The sequence below is a fragment of the Pongo pygmaeus genome, chromosome 19 (assembly GCF_028885625.2).
Source record: "Pongo pygmaeus isolate AG05252 chromosome 19, NHGRI_mPonPyg2-v2.0_pri, whole genome shotgun sequence".
Classification (NCBI taxonomy): Eukaryota; Metazoa; Chordata; class Mammalia; order Primates; family Hominidae; genus Pongo; species Pongo pygmaeus.
Window position 1 is genome coordinate 95,694,299 of NC_072392.2, and position 16,579 is coordinate 95,710,877.

At 54.9% G+C, this 16,579-nt stretch overlaps 1 protein-coding gene across 9 annotated transcripts in view; it reads left to right on the top strand.

The window, feature by feature from the left end:
* SEPTIN9 (septin 9) overlaps window positions 1-16,579 on the top strand; it is a 218,876-nt gene that overhangs the window by 155,971 nt on the left and 46,326 nt on the right. Inside the window, exon 1 of one of the 9 annotated variants that reach the window (XM_054456114.2) lies at window positions 12,097-12,322. The exons of 6 other annotated variants lie outside the window; for them this stretch is intronic. The gene's annotated coding sequence lies outside the window, so the exon portion shown is untranslated. Of the gene's footprint in view, window positions 1-12,096; window positions 12,323-12,906; window positions 13,065-15,775; window positions 15,903-16,579 lie in introns of those variants that run through there. 2 more of the 9 variants (XM_054456119.2, XM_054456116.2) reach the window with 2 other exon arrangements.

A 16,579-nucleotide genomic window follows, 5' to 3' on the forward strand; every position in this document is an offset into this window, starting at 1 on the left:
TAATCAGCTGCTCTTAAAATAGGGAGATGATCCTGGATAATCCACACGGGCCCGCTGTCATCACAAGAGTTTTTAAAAGTGCAATAGACCATCTGAGGGGTGCAGCGGGAGAGGCTTGGAAGGAGGAAGGAGGCCACAAGCCAAGAAATGCGGGCAGGCAGAAAATGCAGGAAAACACAGTCTCCCCTGCAGCCTCGGGAGGGTGCGCAGCCCTGTGGACACCTTCCCTGTAGCCTAGTGAGGTGGAGGGTGGGACAAATCTGTGTTGTTTGACATCACAAGTGTGTGGTCATTTGCTACAGCAGTGATGGGAATTGAATGCCATTAGGCAGCAGTGCTCCTATCCCGGAAGAATTAGGAGAAATTCCCCTGTGGATCTCAAGCTCTGGAAGATTCTGAGCTCCTCCGGACTGCTCCAGCTCTGCAATCATAGAAAGGGTCTCCCATGTCTGTTTGGGAGAAGAAAACCCCGTAGCAAAACCATTTCCCCTTTTGACAAATGAAGGCGAGGGTGTAGGCTGGACACATGTTCCCTTTTTGTGGATTTTTTTTTTTTTTTTTTTTTTTTTAACACTCAGAATTCTGTAGCTGAAGGAGACTTTGGGGGTTTGTCTGCCTGATTCGCAAGTGAGGAAATGGAGGCCCAGGGAAGTTAAGTGACTGGCCCAGGGTCATGCAGAGTCATGCTGGAATATCAAGCTAGATAGCCCAGCTCCTGCTCCAAAGTGCTTTCCTCCCTGGTTGGGGAGGAGGGTTGGGGGGAGTAGACCCCGAGCAACAGCAGCATTGACAGGGGTTGGAAGAGCAGCTACTGTACCCAGGTGCTGGAGCGTCTGGCCACTTCCTGCAGGAACCAGGTGACCCACCATGGCACAGGCCTCTGCTTGTCTATCTGCAGCCCTGGGGGCCCCAGGGACCAGAGGACACTCTGGCCTGAGGGCTGGGGCCTGAGAGAAGAGGTGGAAGTACCCCTAGTCTGGCCTGCCCCCGTGGCGTCCTGCAGGCATCTCCAGCAGCCCAGGGCTCCTAGAGACCTTGGCCGGTGGGCGTCCCCACCTTGCCGCAGCCGCACCTTGTGGCCAGCAGCTTGCGGGACTTGGGCTTTTGCCTGTGGCCCTGAAACAGTCATTTTCTGAGCTGAGTGGTGATCAGGTGAGCAGATCCCCACACCTTAACTGCTGTGATCTTTCTGTCCTGGAGGCTGGTGGGCAGCCTGGATGGTGCTTCATGGCACTTTATGACTGGCCCCGTCACCAGGCTCGTGAGTTGCCCCCCTCCTCTCGGGCATCGCCTCTGCAGGCTCCCGCTGCCTGGGGCGCCTCCTTCCCCTGGAAGCTGGGCCTCTTTGGGGACTCATTAAGAAGGGCCTTGCCGAGTGCTGCCAAATTGCCCCATCTGGTCCCCATTTGTTCCACTTACCACCCTATTTTATGTCTCCTCCTTGGGTCTAAGATCTGAGCAGGCAGGGCCTGTGAGGCACCCCAGGTCCCCTGATGCTGCCAGCACCCAGGGGACTCTTAGTACATATGTAGGGAGGGAAGGAATGAAGGAAGAGATGACTTGGGAAGTCCTCCAGTTCCCATTTGTAACTGGCACATTGCGACAAAACACTCATGGCGTTTTACCTTTTTCATATACCTTTTTTTTAAATTTATTTTTATTTGAGATGGAGTCTCGCTCTGTCACCTAGGCTGGAGTGCAGTAGCACAATCTTGGCTCACTGCAACCTCCACCTCTCGGGTTCAAGCGATTCTCCTGCCTCAGCCTCCTAAGTAGCTGGGATTATAGGCCCTCACCACCATGCCCGGCGAATTTTTGTATTTTTAGTAGAGACGGGGTTTCACCAAGTTGGCCAGGCTGGTCTCGAACTCCCGACTTCAGGCGATCCGCCTGCCTTCGCCTCCCAAAGTGTTGGGATTACAGGCGTGAGCCACTGTACCTGGCTTTCATATACCTATAAAAGAGAATTTGCCCAGAAAATCTTTCAGATGCACCTTTAGGGTTTTAAGGCACAGATACATGAAGCTTGTCAGTGAGCAGCTGCTGCTTATTCCTTTTTCTCTTCCAACTCAGAGCAGCCTGCGTCCCAAGTGGACAGCTCCTCCCTTCCCCTCGGCTCCCTGCTGCCCACGCTCCCGCAGAAGCAGGGAGAAGAGGCTGGAAGGCGACGCGTGATCATCCGCTGGGCGCCCGCACAGTGCCGTCTGCACAGGTGCCATCTCCTTTACTTGCCACTCTCCTCGATGAGCTCTTTCCCCTTTATGCAGATGAGAGAGCATTGCCTCCCAGAGGTTAAGAAATGGGCCCAGAGTCACTCAGCTGATCAGGGTGCAGCCAGATTTGAACCACATCCTGCTTATCTCCACACCTGCAGGCCTGGCCCAGTGAGATGGACAGCTGGGTGGTGGAGACCTTGAGACCCTGGATGGCTCCCAAATAGGGCCTGTAGCTCCTGGACAGGGAGAGTCTGGCACAAAGGGTTTGTGGAGTGAGCTGGGGGAGAAGGTGGCTTACGGTCCCTGTCTCTGAACAAACAGATGGAGGGGTTATTCCAGCATCTTCTCAGCCTCTGGTGTCCTGGGCTCCTGGTTCTGGGAGGAGAGAATGGAGCTGGGCTGATTTGGGCCCAATTCAAACAAGCTTCTTAGTTTGCCATGAGTGACACTTTTGCCTGCCCTGGTGCCTCCGCCAAAAACATGAAGGGTTTCAGAAGCCCCACCCCGGCCTGCTTCCCTCCCAGACTTGGAGTGGGTCTGGGGCTGACAACAGTCTCACGCCAGATAGCCTGAGCAGCCACCAGTGCCATCAGGTCTGACACTGCGGCGCCTGCCCCGGAGGGAAAAACAAGGCCCTCTCTAGGGGATTTTCTGCCAGGTTGTGAAAACAGGCCTGGAGTCGGCCAGCGCCCCCATGCTTAGACACTTCGTGTGGTTTTCAGAGTGCTTTTATGTTGCTAGCTCATATGATCTTCCCCAAAACCCCATAAGGGAGGGCAGGAAGTTTGAGCAACAGCCTGTCAAGCACTCATACAGCAGGTGGTTTCATTGCCCCCAATTTACAGGCAAGTAAACTGAGCTTCAGGGTGGCTACCACTTGTCTCCCGAGCCACCCAGCCATTTAGCCACAGAAAAGGTCATGACTTTTTATACCCCAGTGAAGCTGAAGATTTTTCTTTCCGTTTTTAAAAATGTTGACTCCCCAGGGCAATGAACACCTGGTGCCTCTGTCTAGCCCAAGAGGTGAACGTTTGCCACTTCCGTTTCTTTCCTCCCACCAGACCTGACCCTCCTTTTGTGACGGGAACATCCTGCAGGCAGGCTGTCCTGCTTTCATAGACTTTGAGAAACGGGGTCGAAATTGCCGGCTGTGGGTGGGACAGGCGACACTGCAGTGAAGAGGTGGAGTATTTTTGTAGCTGGGAAGAAATACATTTCCTCTACCCTCTTAGCTTCAGTGTTTGGGGGCCTGCGAATTAAACTCACTGAAGATAAATTAACAAGAGAAAAGACAGATTTAATCACATACGTATGGGATTTCACTGAAAAATGTGACTCAAAAGAGCAGGTAGAAGGTGGGGCCCATGGATGGTCCGAAGGTAGTGAGTTATCTCAGCTGATCACAGTCAGTTACAGATTAGACTCCTTGTTCCACTCTCTCCCCTCTTCCCACTACTGCACTTGAATAGTCTTTTTTTTTTTTTTTTGAGTCAGAGTCTTGCACTGTTGCCTGGGCTGGAGTGCAATGGCACGATCTTGGCTCACTGCAACCTCCGCCTCCTGGGTTCAAGTGATTCCCCTGCCTTAGCCTCCCGAGTAGCTAGGATTACAGGCACCCACCACCACACCTGGCTAATTTTTTGTATTTTTAGTAGAGACAGGGTTTCGCTATGTTGGCCAGGCTGGTCTCAAACTCCTGACCTCGTGATCTGCCTACCTCGGCCTCCCAAAGTGGTGGGATTACAGGCATGAGCCACTGCACCCAGCCAACTAGTCTTAAAAAAAAAAAAAAAAAAAAAAAAAAAAAAGAACTTTGGGCCCGTACACTATCTTAATAGGGGAAAAGGAAGGGGCGAAAGCGCATATTATGTGCCGGGTGCGACGGCTCACGCCTGTAATCCCAGCACTTTGGGAGGCCGAGGCAGGTGGATCATCTGAGGTCAGGAGTTCAAGACCAGCCTGGCCAACATGGTGAAACCCCGTCTCTACTAAAAATACGAAAATTAGCCGGGCATGGTGGTGCACACCTGTAATCCCAGCTACTTGGGAGGCTGAGGCAGGAGAATCGCTTGAACCCACGAGGCGGAGGTTGCAGTGAGCCGAGATCATACCATTGCATTCCAGTCTGGGCAAAAAAGTGAGACTGTGTCTCAAAAAAAAAAAAAAAATTAAAAAAAAAAAAGCACATATTATGGCAAAACAAATGAGTTTTTGGAAAGATAAATAGGCCCTTAGGAGCTGAGATGGGAGATGTGAAGTCTTGTGACAATGTTTGCTTAGGTGTGGTGTGGAAACTACTCACATCTTCCAGGGAAGAGTCAATTGCTCCCAGGGAGCAGATTTGAGCCCGTATACCATCTTAATAGGGGAAAAGGAAGGGGCAAAAGCACATATTATGGGCTAGGCACGATGTGCCTAGTGCAGGAGGCAGACATGGTTTATGGTTGCTGTTGAAACCAGTGCAGGGCCTGATTGCTTTGTATTGGGTGTTGAGGATCCTGGTTTTGTATCAGTCATGAGTTTGCAGCTCTGGGACATACTTGATGTTGGCTCAAGGGGAAACAATGTTGGAGGGGCGGGGTGGTTGGATTGGACGTGGGCCTGGGGCCATTGCTGCTCTACAAAGTGGTCGTCACACGGGAATAATAGAGCTGGCTGCAGACCACAACCAACGCTATTATTTAAAAGTAAGGTCACACTTTTAATAATAAGTCACATTTTAAGTTATTATCAATTTATAAGACACACTGTTGGTATAATGACAGCTTTTCCAGAAGGATATAAAAAGGCATGTTGGGCCGGGTGCGGTGACTCACGCCTATAATCCCAGCACTTTGAGAGGCTGAGGTCAGCGGATCACTTCAAGCCAGGAGTTTGAGACCAGCCTGGCCAGCATGGTGAAACCCTGTCTCTGCTAAAAATACAAAAAAAAAAATTAGCTTTGCGTGGCGGTGCATGCTTGTAATCCCAGCTACTGGGGAGGCTGTGGCAGAAGAATCACTTAAAACCCGGGAGGTGGAGGTTGCAGTGAGCTGAGATCGCGCCACTACACTCCAGCCCGGGCAACAGAGCCAGACTCCGTCCCCCCCAAAAAAAAAAAAAAAAAGAAAAAAAGTAAAAAGGCATGTTGAAGGTACCTGCTTGTGGAAAGTTGCAGCTTGACAGGAGGTAGGGCGAGCACTTCTTAGAAAGGAGGAAATGGGCCCTCCTGCTGCAAAGACCCACAAACATAGACTGAGGCCTGCAGCCTAGGAGACTCAAAAGAGGCAAAGGTGAATAAGAGTCAAGGTCTCCAAGTCAGGGTCTGACTGTGGGGTGGGGGTCACATATGATGGAGGATGTCAGAAGGGCTTCCTAGAGGTGCTGACATTTACCAGGGGGGATTTTAGGTGGGGTTTGCGAGACAGCAGGACCTGGCTGAAGAGCGTAGGCTCCTTAGACAGGAGTGGGAATTCAGGCTTGAAAATGAGTTGGCCAGATTGCAGGGGTCCTCGAATGCAAGCAAAGAATTTCAACTTTAACAGAGGAACCTGGGAAGCTGTTTGGGAAAAGGAGTGATAAAGCCGGAGGGGTCCTCCAGCAGAGCCCTGCATGGGCGGGAGGGAGTGAGATGGGAGGTGGGTGTTGGTGAGGGACGATCCCAGTGGTCCAGGGGAGCAGTCATAGGGTGGAAACTAACCTTGTGGGGTCTGGGCAGGAAGGGACTGATTTGAGACACGAGGAAGAAACAGCCAGTAGGACTTTGGTGAGAGGGCTGGGGGTCGGGGAGGGGGTGCGGGGAGTGGGAGCTTGAGTCTCTGAAAACAGGCAGTGTTCCAAGGGGGAGACCTGAGGCAAGATGTGGAGAGGCAGCTGAGCTGGGAAGCTGGAACGGAGGTGTGGTCACCCCAGGAGACTAAGTCAGGGGGCGAGGGGACCCCTGGGAGCTATCCAGACCCCAGTACTAGGGAATACGGAGGGGAGAAGAACAGGCTGGTGCGTGTCAGGCACTGCCCTCGAGGTCAGATGGGGTGGGGCTGTATATTAGCCATGAGGATTTTGAGACGGGCGGACGCCAGATGGCGCGGGCTAAGAAGTGAGTGGGCGGTGAGAAGCTAGAAGCCGCGGTGTAGACCCACTTTGAGAGGTTGGGCTGTTCAGACAGGGAGAAAGTTCACAGTCTGAGGAGGTAGGTAGGTCAAAGGAAGAGGGTTTGCTTGTTTTTGAGACTGGGGCATCCTGAACGTTCTCCCAGGCCAAGTGAGAAGAAACCAGAAGAGGAACATGTCACTCAAATGTGCTGAAACAGCCCAGCAGCTGCGCTGCCTCACAGAGAAAATGTGCAGAGGCCCCTCTGTCCCACCATGCCTGCCTGGGGACGGCCTTCACTCGGGCTACTCAGGGTTTCCCCAGCCTGCCCACCCAAGGGTGGCAGGAGCTGTGGGTGCTCCCAGCCCCTTCTCAAGGTCGGTCTGTGGGTAGAAATGTGGGCTGCCTCGGGGCGTCACAGCTGCAAATGCATACCAGCCCTCAGAACCACATTCCTGCTCCCCAGCCCTTTCCTCTGCACCCCCATGCAGAAGCACGGCCACTGGCTCACAGAAGAGAGGGAGGGATGTTGCTCTTGGCATTTGATGGGAAGCATCTGCTGCATCCCACTGGGGTGTTGCCCAGGATGGATTGGAAAAGAGTTGGCAGGAAGGCTGAGCTCTGTGCTCACAGCCTGGCTTGGTGGTGGCCGAGGAGCTTGGCAGGAGCAGAGTGCAGGACCTGGGAACTGGGGGCTGGTGCATGTGTGCATGCACGTGTGTGTGTGTGTGTGTGCGCGCACATACACGTGTGTGCTGGGGGGGGTAGGGAGGAAGCTGTGAAACCACATCCCCTCCTCTCTGCTGCTGTGTTGCTGCATGTTTCAGCAGCACGTGGGTGTAACCGCACTTCCTAGCAGGTGTCAGCCTCCAAGACTGTTCAGGGCTCTTCTCCCAGTTGGCTGAGTTGGAGGTGGGAGTCCCAACTGTCTCGTGTGGCTTCCAGAGTGGGACCTTGCTGCGGGATAGGCTGGCCAATGCTGCTCTCTCCCCTGTGACCTTCTGTTGGGTGGGTCATGAGGAAGGACTGTGGGTGTTGCCCACAGACAGGTGGACATGTGGCAAGGACACCTTGGGGCCTTCTTTCTGACACCCCTTGAAGGGGGCACTTTCTCAGCTTTGAGATGAGTCTCTGTGGATGTGGGAAGCTCACTATCTCGAGAGCAGCAGCCTTGGAAAATCCAACACAGAACCCCGAGTGGGGGCGGGAAGGGGTCCTGTCCTGCTCACTGGCTGCCTGGCAGAGTTCTGCACAAGGAAGTGCCTGTGTTGCTGTGGGCGGAGGAATGGACTGAGGGCTACATTTGCTTCCTGTTGCCGCTGTAACTGCTTATCACAAACTCAGTGGCTTAAAGCAACAGAGACTTCTTCCTTTACAGTGCTAAGGGTCAGAAGCCGGAGATCAGTCTCACCGGACTAAAGTCAAGGTGCTAGCAGAATCCATTCCTGCCTCTTCCAGCTTTGGGTGGGAGGCTCTGCTGGAGTTCCTTGGCTTGCGGCTGCATCCCTCCAGCCTCTGCCTCCATCCTCATACAGCCTCCTCCTTCTCTGCAGTCAGATCTCCCTCTGCCTTCCTCTTTTTTTTTTTTTTTTTTTTTTTTTTTTTGAGATGGAGTCACCCAGGCTGGAGTGCAGTGGCACAATCTTGGCTCACTGCAGCCTCCGCCTCCCGCGTTCAAGCGATTCTCCTGCCTCAGCTTCCCGAGTAGCTGGGATTACAGGCATGTGCCATTACACCTGGCTAATTTTTGTATTTTTAGTAGAGACAGGGTTTTGCCATGTTGGCCAGGCTGGTCTCGAACTCCTGACCTCAGGTGATCTGCCTGCCTCAGCCTCCCAAAGTGCTGGGATTGCAGCCATGAGCCATCACACCTGGCCTGCCTCCCTCTTAAAGGACGCTTGTGATTTGGGACCCACCTGGGTAATCTCTTCATCTCAACATCTTCAGTTACATCTACAGAGCCCCTGTTGCCACATGAGGTAGCACAGTTTGGGGAGGGAGAGTTATTCAGCCTACCCTAGGGGCCTGTGGTGTATCTCAGGGCCCTTTTGATTTTAAGATACAAAGCAAGAAAACAAACTGGCTCAAGGGGAAAAAAGGACACGTTGAATTCTGTTGTTTTAAATGTATATGTTTTTATTGTGCTAAAATGCACAGAACATAAAATTTGCCATTAGTATCATTGAGTACATTCACAGTGTTGTGCAACCACCACCACTGTCAAGTGTCAGAACTTTTTCATCACCCCAAAGGGAAACCCCGTATCCATGAAGGACTCAATCCCCATCCGCCCTCTCCAGCCCTTGGCAGCCACCAGAATGTTTTCTGTCTCCATAAATTCGTTTTTAATAAGTGCAATTCTGTGTGACTTTAAAATAAATAAACATGAGCATGATGAGTTGCTTATTGGAAGGATATCCATGCGGGGAGGCCGGCGTGTGGAGTACCTAGGCCTCCGGAAGGGCAGGAGTTGAAGGGGCGTGGATGTGCCGCCCTCTCCTCCCCTTGTTCCTTCCTTGGGGTCACTGCCTGAGTATCCCTCTTTGCAAATGGCTCCAAATACTGTCTCTGCCCCCACGTCTGCATCGCCTCCTAGCTTCAGGACCCTCCACCAAAAAACATTCCAAGCTTCAGACTCACTCCTGGGAAAATTCCAATGGCCTCACTCTCCCTTTTGAGCCAGCCAGATCCCATGGCCTGTGGCAGGCTGCCTTTGAGTCAGGGGTGCGTCCCTGCCTGAGCACCTGTGAGCTAGGGAAGCAGGACAGGCACACCCAGGGAAGCAGAAGAGTCGTCGGCAGTCACAGTAATTGATATCTTTGGAATCGTCTAAGAGATACTTAGCGTGTGCCTAAAACATTCATTTCTTTTTTTGTTTGTTTTTTGAGACAACGTCTTGCTCTGTGTCGCCCAGGCTGGAGTGCAGTGGCGTGATCTCAGCTCACCGCAACCTCCTCCTCCCGGGTTCAAGCGATTCTCCTGCCTCAACCTCCTGAGTGGCTGGGACTACAGGCGCACACCACAACGCCTGGCTAATTTTTGTATTTTTAGTAGTGACGGGGTTTCACCATGTTGGTCAGGCTGGTCTTGAAGTCCTGACCTCAGGCAATCTGCTCACCTTGGCCTCCCAAAGTGCTGGGATGCCAGGTGTGAGCCAACATACCTGGCCCACATTCATTTCTTAGGAGAAGCTCTGCATTTTCTGACGGCAAAATGTCCCCAGGCGGGTGACACTGATGGTGGGATCTGTGGCCTCACCAGTGTCTTATGAGAGATGCCGCTGTGTGTCTCACCAAGCTGTGTCCTATTGTCCTCTAAATGTGGCTTGTAGACATGGTGCTGAGAATGATCTGAGAGGCTCAAATCATAATATGGTCCAAATCAACAGGTCTCTGATGACCTGGTATTATCCTAGGATCAAATTGAGACTATCCGAGGATGGGCGTGGTGGCTCACGTGTGTAATCTCAGCACTTCAGGAGGCTGAGGCGGGCAGATCAGTTGAGGTCTGCAGTTCGAGACCAACCTGGCCAACATGGTGAACCCCCATCTCTACTAAAAATACAAAAAGTAGCCACTGGATATGGTGGTGTGCGCCTGTAGTCCCAGCTACTTGGGAGGCTGAGGCAGGAGAATTGCTTGAACTCAGGAGACGGAGGTTGCAGTGAGCCAAGACCATGCCATTGCACTCCAGCCTTGGCGAGAGAGCACGACTCTGTTCCCCAGCAAGCAAAAAAAAAAAAAAAAAAAAAAAAAAAAATTGAGACTCTCCAAGCTGCACTGTCCAGCATGATATCTGCTGGCTGCACGGGGCCATTGAACACTTGAAATGTGGTGACTCCAAATGGAGAGGTGCCGTGTGTGTGAAGTGCACTCTGGGTTTCAGAGTCCTAGCAAGGGGGAAAGAAAAGAATGTCAAATATCTGTCATTTTTACATTGATTACATGTTGAATTGATATTTTGGGCTCTGTTAAGTGAATGATATTAAAATTAATATCACCTGTTCTTACTTTTTTTAATGATTTCTTTTTTCTTTTCTTTTTTTTTTTTTTTAAATATGGGGTCTCACACTCTTGCCCGGGCTGGAGTGCAGTGGCGTGATCTCGGCTCACCGCAACCTCCGCCTCCTGGGTTCGAGCAATTCTCCTGCCGCAGCCTCCAAAGTAGCTGGGATTACAGGTGGCCGCTACCATGCCTGGCTAATTTTCGTATTTTTAGTAGAGACAGGGTTTTGCCATGTTGGCCAGGCTGGTTTTGAACTCCTGACCTCGGGTGATCCGCCCGCCTCAGCCTCCCAAAGTGCTGGCATTACAGGCGTGAGCCACCGTGCCTGGCTTGTTCTTACGTTCTTTATTGTAGCTGCTGGAAAATGTAAGGTTGCGTCTGTGGCCCACGTGCCTTTTCTGCTGGAGGGTTGGACCGAGGGCCAGCCGAGAAGGCTTTGGGGCTACTCTACCTGAATGCTGAGTGTGTGCCGAGCGGTAGAGAACTTTGAGAAGTGCTGAAGGACAGAGGCTTTGTGTGGGGGATGCAGCCCCAGGCCGGAGATGCCTTCTCTGTGCTCTGGAGACCCTCATTTGGTGACAGCAAGAGGAACCACTGCAAGAGGGGCGGCCACCTCAGCAAAGCACCCCAGATGCTGGCCTCCCAGCTCAGGAATCCAGAGGCAGAGGAGGGGAGGAGGCTGGGCTTGGAGGAAAGCAGGGTCTTGGGCCCTGGGAAAAGCCTGGGGGGCCAGAAAGCTGGGGGACAGATTGAGGCCAGAGGCAAAGAGAAGGAGGTTCGGAGAGGAGGGCCAAGGAGGAAGGGTTCTGCCCACGGGGAGGGAGGAGGCCGACGGGGCAGGGGCGTGGTGGAAGCTGCATCCTCCAGGCTTTCTGTTGACCCTGACACCTGGCCAGAAAGGAATTCCTTCTGGCATCCTTTGTCAGTGGTTTCTGGAGCTGCCCTTTAGGGGCCAGTGACGAGGGTGCCCTGGGCTGGGCTGCAGGCAGTGGCAAAGACAGGCTCTTCTCACTCCCAGTGCTGGGGAAATTAGCTTCTTGGAGGAAGGGGGAGCCGTATTTTCTGAGTGGCTGCACTTCCTGGCCTAGACATGTGTGTCTTGCTGTAATTTTGGCGATTGGTGTTGGTGGTGCCCATTTTATGGATGGGGAAGGTCAAATTCCACAGATATTGAGTGACAGGCCCAGGGCCTTGGATTTCAGTGTTTGACTCAGAACCCACGTCTCTGATCTGCCACCAGCCTCCCTCCCATTCAGATGGGAACAGGGACTCTGGGCATGCAGTCGTCTCCCAGACACTCCCCCGGCTCTGGCCTGGCGCCCGGAGACCAGTGGCAGCAGCTCCCCACGTCCGTTCACTGTGAGGGTGGGGAGGGCCGTGGGACCAGGAGACCTTAGGGGGAAAGTTGCCCATGAGGACTGGGAAGCGACGGGTCAGATGCCAGTGACTGCTGGCTTGGGAGCCACGGGACGTGGCTGGCCTGTGTGGCCAGTGTGGCGGGTGCCCCGGGGCTTCAGTCACCCCCAGCCACGTGTGGGGGTGTGGGATGGGAAAGGTAAGAGCGTGTGGAGCCCAGTCAACACAACACGAGGTCCTGTAGGGGCTTCCTGAGGGCGTAGCTTCCAGAATTCAGTCCCTGGCCCTATGAAGGTGTCACCAGAGGCTTCTTTCCACTTGAGTGAATCCCTCCCAGCCCCCAGCAAGCCCTCGGAACCAGCCCACTCCCAGGCGCTCTCTCCTAGTGTGGGAGTGGCCACGCCCCTGCTGGGAGTGACTCACTTGGGTTCAGAGGTCGTGGCACTGAGATGGGTCTGGCAGATCCCAGCGTCCAGGCCCAGCCCCTATAGTGTCAGCTCCCTCCTCTGGGGACCCCCTTGCTTGTGCCCCTCTGGGTCCCAGCACATCCCAGGCCTGCAGGGAGCGGGAGAGGAAGAGACTGACTCACTGGCCAGGTCCCCCAGGGGCTGGAGAGGCTGGAGAGGCAGGAGCTGGATCGGATCTGAATTCAGAGGCTCTCGGAAGAAGAGCTCAGGGTGAGCTGCGCCCCCATCCCCTGCCTCTCCTCTCCTGCTCCTTCTCCCTTCCATGGTCCCAGCCAGCAAGCACCTGGGGTAGAGGGGACAAACCCAGGTGGCTGTGTTCCAGCCCTGGCTGCAGGTCTGAATGGCTTTCTGGGGTGGCTGGCCATGCTCCCTGAGAGCCCAGCTGTGGCGATGTCTGAGCAGGTAGGTGGGGGAGCACCTAGGAAGCAGGGGCGTCAGGCAGAGCACAAGGAGAGAGGGTGTCCAGGTCAGTTTCATGACCTGGCTGAGAGGAGGGGGCTCCTCAGGGACACCGCCTCTGGCAAGCACAGGGACAAGGGCAAGGACGGCACGGCCAGAGGTCCCTGGGAGCCTCTTCCCCTCTCTTCTTCCTAGCAGCTCCCCCTCACTCTTCCCAGGGACCCTGTCACTTTCCTTTAGCGGGTGGCAGCTCCTTGGCGTCCCTCCCGTGCCTTCAGGTTGGTTCTGCACCGGGCCTGCCTATGGGCGCCCCTATCTCTACCTGCCCCCTCCTCCTGCTCCCCTCGCCCTGCCCCCTTGGAGCAATTCCCCACCGAGCCTCCCTTCTCAGGCAGTCGAGGTCCCTCCCTACCTCTGCCCCGCGCTCTGGGAGGCTCCTTGTTCCGCGGCCACAAAGCCCCTTTGATCCTCTGCTCGGCTCTGAGCCATGTGACCCGGTGGGCGGGCCGCGGCTCTCGGCGCGTCCAGCGCAGCCCGACGTTCCGCTGCTGGGGTGAGTCCTGCTCCTTTGTTCTTCCCAGCCTTGCACCACTGGCTCGGGGGCTCTCAGGTGGCGCGGCCGCGAGGCGGACCCCGATGGCCATGGTGGTGGGGCCAGGAGCCACGCTGTACCTGGGCCCCGGCCCGAGGCCGGCAGGACCAAGCGGGGTCCCCAGGAGAGGGGTGGCAGGGAGCTCGGTCTCCACGCGGGGACCAGATTTTCGGCTTCAAAATAGAAGAACAGGGCTTTGTGTGGTCACAGCTATCTCTTTGTAAATATTTGGCCAACTAAGCTGAGTGGCTAAGTTCTCCTCCTGCCGGGAGCTTCTTGGAACATGTTTCCTTTTCGCAAGGGGTTTCCCTGGCTTCCAGGAGGGCCAGGAAGAAATTCGAATTGGCCACTTTCTCTAAAATCACTCCGCTCAAGTTATCACCCCTTTGGGCTCTCGAAGACCGGCTGGCTGGAGGCTGGAGATAGTCTGAACGCTCGAAATGCAGTAACCGAAGCTCCCCGCAGCGCCGGCACTGGGATCCAGGGAGCTGCTGCTACAGCCCAGCTCTGGATTCCTGGATGTGTTGGAGATGTGCAGGGCGTTCCTGGGAGGAGCGGGGAGGGAGGGTGCTGCTGGCGGGGCTGGTCTGCGTGTGCTTTGCTTCTCTACAATGGCATGCTGCGTGTCCGCCATGCAGAGGCATGTCAGTGAGCAGGGGCTGAGGGATCTCCCTAACGGACCTGCTTTCAGAGGGGCTTTTCATGCTGGGCGAACCTCAGAGACTAAATCATGCAGCCAACAGAGGGTGGTCCCCGGCCTCAAAGCAGGGAGGGGCTAGGAGCTTTGTAGGCAATGCCATCTGCTCCTGAAACGCCATCCCAGTGACTCTGGGGACTGACTCAGCCTCCAGCCTGCTGCACTTCATCCCTGGCCCCTCTCTCTTTGCTTTTTGATGTGAGATCTGCTGTGTTTTGGTCAGAGGTTTGGGGAACAGCTCTCTGCTCATCTAAGATAAGTTTGTAATTCCTTTCCCGGAGAAAAATGTGCCACCCGGAAGCAGGTTGAGCAGTGGTTTTCTGGCAGGTCTGTTCGGGGCTGTGGGGACAGCACCTGCTGGATCAGGACCGAGTTGGAATTTGGTTTGGATCCCACATGAGAAAACCCATTAGAAGAGGAGGAAGCAGTAAAAGGCCCCATTCCCTAATAATGGTGTGGGTTTTCCTCCTCCATTCATTGCCACCTTGCCTTGAAACTTAATGGGGCCGCGTGTGTTTCCATGAATGTCATTCTCTTTGGCCAACTCCCCCGGCAGCCCCAGGAGCTCCTTTTCAGGAAAAGGAAGAAGGTGTTTGCTTAGCATCTAGCATACGAGTCCTCGTTGGAAAGGTGGGATTCTTGTTTCTCCTTGGGTCTCTTTTAGGCTGAGATGTGGTCAAGGAAGGCCTGTGGTGTGGCTCGCCTTTTTTAATGCCCGTCTCTGGAGACCTGAGTTGCCGCTGACTCCCAGCTTGCCCCTCCTGTCCCCTGGTCATTTCTGTGTCGGGGTGTCTGAGACACTATTGCATCGGCCACTTTGTGTGTGTTCCCACCAGCCCCCGCCCCTGTAGGCTGTCATTGTGACGGTGATGGGGCCAATTCAGCTGGTGATGGGGAGGACCCACTGTGTGCGCCTGGGGGGTGGTGTGCGCATTCTGGGATGAGAAGATGCGACTTCTGCCCTGAGAGCCCTGTTTTAATGGAAGGTGGGGGCATAGTTGCAGGCAGAAGCCATCAAGCACTGTGGTCAGACCAGCATTCCATGTCAGAAATGGCCTTGTCGGCCGGGCGCAGTGGCTCATGCCTGTAATCCCAACACTTCAGGAGGCCAAGGCAGGCAGATCACCTGAGGTCAAGAGTTCGAGACCAGCCTGGCCAACATAGTGAAACCCTGTCTCTACTAAAAATACTGGCTAATCCGGGCATGGTGGCGCGTGCCTGTAATGGCAGCTACTCGGGAGGCTGAGGCAGGAGAATCACCTGAACCTGGCAGGCAGAGGTTGCGGTGAGCTGAGATTGTGCTACTGCACTCCAGCCTGGGCAACAAGAGTGAAACTCTGTCTCAAAAAAAAAAAAAAAAAGCCTTATGTGGGCCTGGGATCTATCCTCTGAACACTGGGTCCACTGTGCTCCACAAGGACTTTCACCCCGGAAGCCCTAGACCCACTTGGGCAACCAGAGTCTCTGGGTTGACCACTCCCCAGCCCTGGCCAGCCTCCTGGGCCACCGTATTCTCCCAACTTCCTGTTGTGCCACGGCTGGTCCGAGCTGCTCTTATCAGACAATGCGAGGCACTTCCACAGGAGGGGACCACCCCGTCCTTAGGAGCCCGTTCTCCCTGCCCCCAGGCCTGGTGCAGTGTGTGGCTTCCCTGCTGGTGTCAAAGGTCTCAAGGCCCCTTTAAGAAGCCTGTCACCACCACCAGCAGCTTCCGTTATCTGGTTCCTCTGTACATGTAAACCTTTCCCATACACCCCGGATGTTTAGGGCTTCCGCCCTCTCTCCCTGGCCGAGGGTGTGGGAAGAGGGCTTTATTTCAATGCTTGAGAGTAGGGTCAATGGCCAGGGTAAGCTGTGGGGGCTCCTCCCCGCCAGCCCCTCTCTGCAGCCCTCACCTTAACACAGGGCATTGATATCACCTGGGCTTTGGGAAGACCTGAAGACTGACGACCCTGGAGGCTCCCAGCTTCCCACAGCCACTCTTTGGGGAAGAGGCTTCCCGAGGGACTTGTGGCCCTTGGCTGGGACTCTAGTCCCAGAGTTCTGCCTTCCAGCGCCGAGCTTTGATTTGTTTATTGAGTGCCAGCCCGGTTCCCGGACAGGTAGGGACCTGTTCCCGGAGCTCAGCAGAGCCTTGGGAAGCTTTCCCAGGAGGGCTCCCGAGGGTGGCAGCCATACCCAGTCCGCTGTACGTGTGAGTTTGTTTGATGAGGAATTGGCTGGGAAGGCGCGGATCTAATTGCAGGCTCATGAGGGTCCCTCTTGCCCCCACCCAGGAAGCGGCGGAGACCCTGGCACACTCAGCACCCAGGCCTGTGCCTGCCTAGCTGGCGGTGGAATCATGGGAGCCTTGCTCCAGAGCCCGTAGAGCAGCAGTGGGAACCTTCCCCACCTCAGCCCCTCCCAGGGCTGGCTGTTCAAACTCGCCGCCGCTCAGCCTCTTCCTCCTCTCTTTCATCAACCCTGGGAATCGCACACTGCCCACCGGGCCCGCAGGGGGTGCAGGAAGAGAGAGCTTAACACCCAGAGGTCTGGGCCTTCTGCAGGCGCCTGAGCTGCCGTGGCCTGATCTGGGTTCCCTGCTGGAACCATCACAGCGGAGTTTGTGATCTGCCTGCAGGAGTTGCTTCATCCCAGCTGACTCCAGGGCTGGTTTCGCGGGGAGGGGCTGGGCCTTGGTTTTGCTGGGGGTGGGGAGGTCAGTGCAAAGGGCCTGAAAAGTGGCAGAGGTGATGGTCCATCTGCCCTCCCACTGGCCAGCCAGCCTAAATGCGACTGG